Below are 7,097 nucleotides of genomic sequence, written 5' to 3' on the forward strand. Positions count from 1 at the left end.
CGGATGCCATGATGTCTGACAGTACAATGTAATTAGTTATGTTCTAGCACGTTTATAGTCTTTGCTAGAAGAGTGGAACTAAGAAGAAACTAAAATACTCTATGTAATATTTCATAATCCCCCCCATCGCCATAACAACACATGCCCAAGCAGCTGGGTCATTAGTAGCATATTGAGAAACTCAGCCTTCCTTTGTGAACTACATTACATTCAATTTGTAGATGTTGGCCTTTCAAGGTCTCATACTCTTTTCCTTGAGAGGTTTTGGCAGCTCAGATCAGGATGCACCAACGTAAGATTTGGCAAAATGTTCCAGAGGGAACTAGACGTTACCAATATTTTTGACATTATGCATATCCCTGCCCTTGCTTCTATACAGACTCAGTAGACCAGGAAAAGAAATTAAACAAATTAATCTTTTATACTATCTGAAAAACTGAATGAGTGGAGAGTGAGGGTTCTACCTAGGGAAAAAGCAATCCAGACAAGAGAGATCAAGGACGCGTGAATCTTAAGACAGCATACGGAATCTTTGACCAACAGCACAGAGATGTATCTTGCAAGAAAGGAGAGAGAAAAAGGAAGAGTCGAAGTGGAAGCTAGACCACAGAGGGACACCTATGTCTTTGTGAGGCTTTTGGCTGCTGTTCTGTGCAACATAAGAAGCTATTGAAACTTTTTGGTTTTTAATTGACCTGAAACTCACTTCACTTAAAATTAAACATTTCATTTTTTAAATTCACTTTTCATTGAAGGATAATGAAGGTACAGTGCTGTATTAGTTCCAGGTGTACAATGCAATGATTCAACATTTCTACATATTACTCAGTGCTCATTATGATAAGCATACTCTTAACCCTTTTATCTATTTTAGAGGGAACAATTGCCTGACATTTAGGACATTATGGTGTTGTGCAACCACCGCCTCTATCTGGTTCCAAAACATTCTCATCAGTCCAAACCAAGACCCTGAAAATACTAAGCAATTACTCTGCATGCCCTCAGCCCCTGGTAACCCCAATCCAATTTCTGCCCTATGGATTTAACTATTCTGGATATTTCATGTACATAAAGTCTTCCTGTGACCTTTGTGACTGACTTAGCATATTGTTTTTGAGGGTCTGTTGGAGAATTTATCAGCACTTCATTTCTTTCTATGGATGAATAATATTACAAAGGAATATACAACGTTTAGTTTATTCATTCATGTATGGATGGGCATTTCTATTGTTTCCACCTTTTGGCTATTGTGAATAATGCTTCCATGAACACATTCATCTACAATTTTTGCTTGAACACCTGTTTTCAATTATTTTGGATATATACCTAGAAGCAGAGTTGCCCAGTTGCGTGATAACTGTATGTTCAACTTTTTTTTTTAACATGAAATTTATTGTCACATTGGTTTCCATACAACACCCACTGCTCATCCCAATAGGTGCCCTCCTCAATGTCCATCACCCACTTTCCCCTCCTTCCCACCCCCCATCAACCCTCAGTTTATTCTCAGTTTTTAAGAGTCTCTGATGGTTTGCTTCCCTCCCTCTCTAACTTTTTTTTCCCCTTCCCCTCCCCCATGGTCTTCTGTTAAGTTTCTCAGGATCCATATAAGAGTGAAAAGATATGCTATCTGTCTTTCTCTGTATGACTTATTTCACTTAGCATATGTATGTTCAACTTTTTAAGGAACCAAAACCTGTTTTCAGTGAGGGGTTCTTGGTCAGAGAAAGGACTTGATATAATCTGTGATTTAAAAGATTATTCTCAACGCCATGAGGAGAATGGCTTTCAGAGGATCAAGGCAGAAACAATAACACAGTTCAAGACTTAGCTGTAACCACCTGCCTTGAAGAGGCACATAAGCAATGGAGAATAGAGAGAAGTGCTCCAATCTGGGGAATTAGGAAAGAGCTCACAGATTTGTTGATGGTTTGGACATAAGGGAAAGAAAGGTGGGAAGGATGTTTGTGAAATACCTGACTTGAGGAATTACAAGATTGAAATGGCCAATGACTTCTAAAAGGGAAACTGTGGAGTACTAGGTTTAAGGGATAGAACCAAGGGTTTGGTGTTGCCTATCTTAAATTAACCAGATCTCTTCAACATCTTTATCAGAAACCTATCACTATGTAACAAGCCACTACAAAACTTTGTGTGTGGGGGAGTGGGGGGGGGCGGTTAGGAATCTTTGTGTTAGCAACTGAGTCTGAGCTCAGTTGAGTAGTTCCACAGGCTTCACATGGGGTCACTTGTGGTTGCAACAGGTTGGTGGATTAATTGGGGGCTGGTTGACCTAGGATGCCTCAGATGGGATGGATCATTCTCCTCCTCAGATGGGATGGGTCATCTTGTCCTCCAACAGACCATCTCAGGCTTTTTTATGTGGAAATTTCAGGGAAAGAAGAGACAGTGTGGAAACTGAAGTTCCTTTGAGTTCTTGGCTTGCAACTTCCATAAGGTCACTTTCACTGCATGCAACTGGTCAATAAAGTCACAGTTTCAACCAAGATTCATTGCGGCAAAGAAGATCCAACCTCTTGATGGGGCCATCAGGATCACCTTCCAAAGAGGTATACAAAGCCAGAGTAGAGTCAGTGGCTTTTTTAAAATGGCCTAATCTATCACACCATCGAAGTTGAGATATTGAAAACATAATCAGTTCTGAGTTCCTAAAGTTCAGGAGGGGAGGCTGGGCTAATGAATGAATGGAGATTGATGAAGAAGAGAATCTTCCCAAATGCTGAGCCCCGATGTTGTCCGAAAGTTTAAAACACCATGAAATAAGGAGGAGACTGAAAAGTGGATCAGCAACGTAAGAGGAAACCAAGTGACAGTTGTATCCAGGAAGTTAAATTTGGCATAGAAATACACTATGCGGGGCACCTGGGTGGCTTAGTGGTTGGGCAACCGACTTCGGCTCAGGTCATGATCTCATAATTCGTGAGTTCGAGCCCCGCATCGGGCTCTGTGCTGCCAGCTCGGAGCCTGGAGCCTGCTTCGGATTCTGTGTCTCCCTCTCTCTCTCTGCCTCTCCCCCACTCGCACTCTGTCTGTCTCTCAGAAATGAATAAACGTTAAAAAAATTTAAAAAAAAAAAAAAAGAAATACACTATGCATTTGTTGTTTATGCAGTGCATGGTGGCTTTTCTGACAGTTAAATATCTTTGAAATTACCTGACCAACATAGTGACTGCTTTCTCTCTAGCCCTAGGCTAAGAGAGGGACAGTGGTTTATGTGAATACCAAAATTCTTCCTGTACTAAGCTCATTAAAAGATCTGAACTTCCATTAATATCCAGAGAAAGTAGGCCAGAAATTGTCTGCAATGCTAATGGGAGCTATGAATTTGAATTTTCATTGAAGTAATAAGGCCATGTGTTTTTAAACAGTGGTAAAACTCCGTGGTGAGGGCGATTGAAAGACATTCACTTCATAACCATGTTGAAAAGCATAATATTTATTAAACATCATCCTATACATAACATTGTTCTAGGTCCTCCCAATTATGCAAAGTTGAAGGAAGCACTTGATCTTGTTATTCAATGGCTTGCCATTTAAATAAGGCTACATAGATGAGACAATAAAGTCTATAAATTGCTAATGAGAAGAGTGATCATAGTCACACAGAGACATATCTATGCAAATCATGGAAAGATATACTTAGCAATAGAGTATAGAAGAGAAGGACCAGGGAAAAAAAAGAGAGAGAAAGAGAAAGTGAGTAAGCATTAGGGGGCCAGAGCAAAATCCCTACCAATTTGTAGTGTCTATAAACACATCTCTTAGTCTAATAAAAGGACCAGTTGCCATTTATGGTTTTTTACCATTTTTGGAGCACCATTCTAAGTACAACCATACCAATTCATATCTCATAGCAACCCATAAGGTACAAGACATTGTTTTGTGCCTACACCACGTCAATTGGCCCACTTGTGTTTCGTGCCCTTGGTCAGCATTGCCCACAAAAGCCTGCTTCCGTGGCTCTCTGTTTTCCTGCCCCTCAGACTACTTCTGAAGGCTGAGACCCACCCAGCACATATGCAGACACAGGTTGGGACAGTCCTCAACGAATGGGGGACAGGAGTCACTGGATAAATACCTCGGCTTTCCTCCTTTTGGAGGGATCATTTTGAGATGCGTTCTATGTAGTTTCTCACACAATCCCTAGAGCGATTGGGCTTTAGTTGTCTACACAGAAACTAGCTTAGCAATGCATCTTCCCTTACCTTTTCTTCCCTTACTGTTTCATTGACCTACCTTCCTCACTCTGCTTTCTGTATTAACTATACCCCAGTCCATGTGTCAGTCACTGTTTGTGGAGAACCCAAATTAAGGCAGGAAGGAATTGTTCCGCACTTTAACAGATATGAAAAGCAAGTCCCAAACATTTAAGAACTTGATCAAAATCATCTGCAGAAGTTATTAGAATCCAGATTGGCCCCTCATTTTCCAGCATAACACAATACTGGATCTCTCAGAATCAAGGTTTTCATTATTTATTTTTTACAGATAATAAAATATTTACAGACGGCACTGTGAAATTCTATGATTCCAAATGATAATATCTTATGCGTAAAATAAGGAAGATATATTTCCTTGATATGAAATGAAGACCTATAACATTGAGAAAACCTCCCTCCTATTCTCAAAATAAATTATTAAAGGAATATTCTCATATTTCAATCCCTGAATGTTTTATTCCGATAGATAATGCATTGAAAGACCCCATTTTTAGGATTTTTGAAAGGTTTTTCTTTGTGATCTCTAACTTCTGGTTAAGATCCTTCCTCCTGGATTCACAAGGACTTAGATGACAATTGTAGCCTGAATTTACATAATATTTTATTGTTTAACGTGCTTGCACCTATGTTATTTCCCTCAAGTGTTGCAACAACATTATGAGGTACATAAAATCATTTTACAGATGAGGAAACTTCATTGCAGCAATTGAATCTTGCCCCCACTCATGTACATGGCATATGGCAGAACCAGGGAATGAATCCACATCTTCCTGTAACCCGAGGCAGGGCTTTGTCTCCTGTAGCATAGCCATTTATGAAGTCTTTGCAGCCACTGCTGAGGAAAACAGTAAAGAATAAACTGTCTGGGTGGGCCAAGTGGAAAGGAGGTGGTTTAGGAGCGTTTATAAAGAGTTTCCCGTGACTTGGCGTCTTTTAGTCTCTGCCTTTCCAAAGTCCATTCAGATGCATGGAGAAATTGGGTTCCAGTAGAAGGTACAGAAAAGAAACAGTATGGTAATACCAGGTACTCAAGTTCTAGACCCTGACTCAAGTGTTAGCCAATTATTCAACTCCACTGGAAGTTCCTACCACTTAACACGTCTTCAGTCTCTTCGCCCTCAGTTTCTTAATCTTGAGAGTGATACTGACAATGCTGTTTCAAACAAGTGTGTCAATGAACTTAACCTTCAACCAACAGAGTCAATTCATAAATGGCTGTGGTCATCTTTTGCTAATTTCAAGCTTCTGGTCCTCCACACACGTGAAAGGGAGATAGCAAGAATCTGTGTCCGATTACTTCACATTGGCCCTTTCTTAAAAGGCAGGGAAATGACTTTCCAATTAATTTTTTCAATCTGAGCAGATGTACAGAGCAAGATTTTCTATGGTCTTCACCTCTTTACCCCCACCCGAGGAGTGAAAAATCCTTTCTATCCGTCTGCATGGCATTTTAAGTGCCATATTAACAAGCCAACAGCAACCCCCACTCTTTTACCTGATCTACGATATCCCCAGCTCTGTTCTAATCTGTTGATTCCAAGTCTTTTTTTTCTCTGCAGGTTATTGATACTTTTCAAAACATTTTTTTTTTGTAAAATACACAGAATATTTGTCTTCTCAACTGTTTCTAAATTGGCAACTCAGTGGGGTGAAATACATTCACGTTGTTGTGCAACCATCACCATTGTTCATCTTCATAAACCCTTTTGCTCCGCAAAATCAATACTTTAATTTTTTTTCAACGTTTATTTATTTTTGGGACAGAGAGAGACAGAGCATGAACGGGCGAGGGGCAGAGAGAGAGGGAGACACAGAATCGGAAACAGGCTCCAAGCTCTGAGCCATCAGCCCAGAGCCTGACGCGGGGCTCGAACTCCCAGACCGCGAGATCGTGACCTGGCTGAAGTTGGACGCTTAACCGACTGCGCCACCCAGGTGCCCCAAAATCAATACTTTATACCTTCTCCTCTCACACCAGCCCAGACAACAACCATTCTACTTTCTGTCTCTGAATTTGACTACTCTAAATACCTCCTATAAGTGAGATCAGGCAATATTTATCTTTTTGTGACTGGTTTATTTCACTTAGCAAAATGTCTTCTAGGTTTATCTACACTGACGCATGTATCAAAGTTTCTTTCATTTTTTAGGGCTAGGTAATATTGTACTGTGTACCCATTCATCCACTGATGATGCTTGGATTGCTTCAACCTCTTGGCTATTGTCCACAGTGCTGCTCAGAACGTGGTTGTATAAATATTTCTTCTAGATCCTACTTTCGGCTGTTTTGGATTGTAGAAGTGGAATTGCTACAACATTTGGTAGTTCTGTTTTAATTTTTTGAGAAAATTCTGTGCTATTTTTGAGATGCATCTTTTTTCATTCCCACGGACAGTACACAAGAGGTGTGAGGTGATAGTTGATTGTAGTTGTAATTTGCAATTACCTAGTGATTGCTAATGTTGAGCATCTTTTCACATGTTTGTTGGCCATTTGTATATCATTTTTGGAGAAGTCTCCATGCAACTCCTTTGCCCATTTTTTAAAAATATGGAAAACTTCATGCATTTATATGTTTGTCCTTGCACCAGAGCGTGCTAATCTTTTCTGAGTCTTTCTAATTTTAGTAGATGTGATACCAAAGCGAACCTAAGTTGTTGATTCTTGATTTGCATTTGTAGTGTTTCATTAACACTTTCCTCTTCTCAACAAACCACCATTCCCCACTATGCACCTACACTCAATACAGTTTTCCACAAAAATTAGAGAAGGAGATTTGTATGCATTCTTAAACTTATTTCTTGTTCATGTTCACGTCAGTGGCTCTTTCCATTGCTTGCTTACTGATGGTCTTTG

At 39.9% G+C, this 7,097-nt stretch overlaps 1 non-coding gene across 1 annotated transcript; it reads right to left on the reverse strand.

Moving 5' to 3' along the window:
- Positions 1-6,785: 6,785 nt before the first annotated feature.
- On the reverse strand, positions 6,786-6,890 carry LOC147577046 (U6 spliceosomal RNA). Its single transcript, XR_015240560.1, has one exon. It is a non-coding gene; the product is annotated as a U6 spliceosomal RNA (small nuclear RNA).
- Positions 6,891-7,097: the final 207 nt, after the last annotated feature.

This window comes from Puma concolor, chromosome C2 (assembly GCF_028749965.1).
Source record: "Puma concolor isolate L17-30 chromosome C2, mPumCon1.1.hap2, whole genome shotgun sequence".
In the NCBI taxonomy this organism is placed as follows: Eukaryota; Metazoa; Chordata; class Mammalia; order Carnivora; family Felidae; genus Puma; species Puma concolor.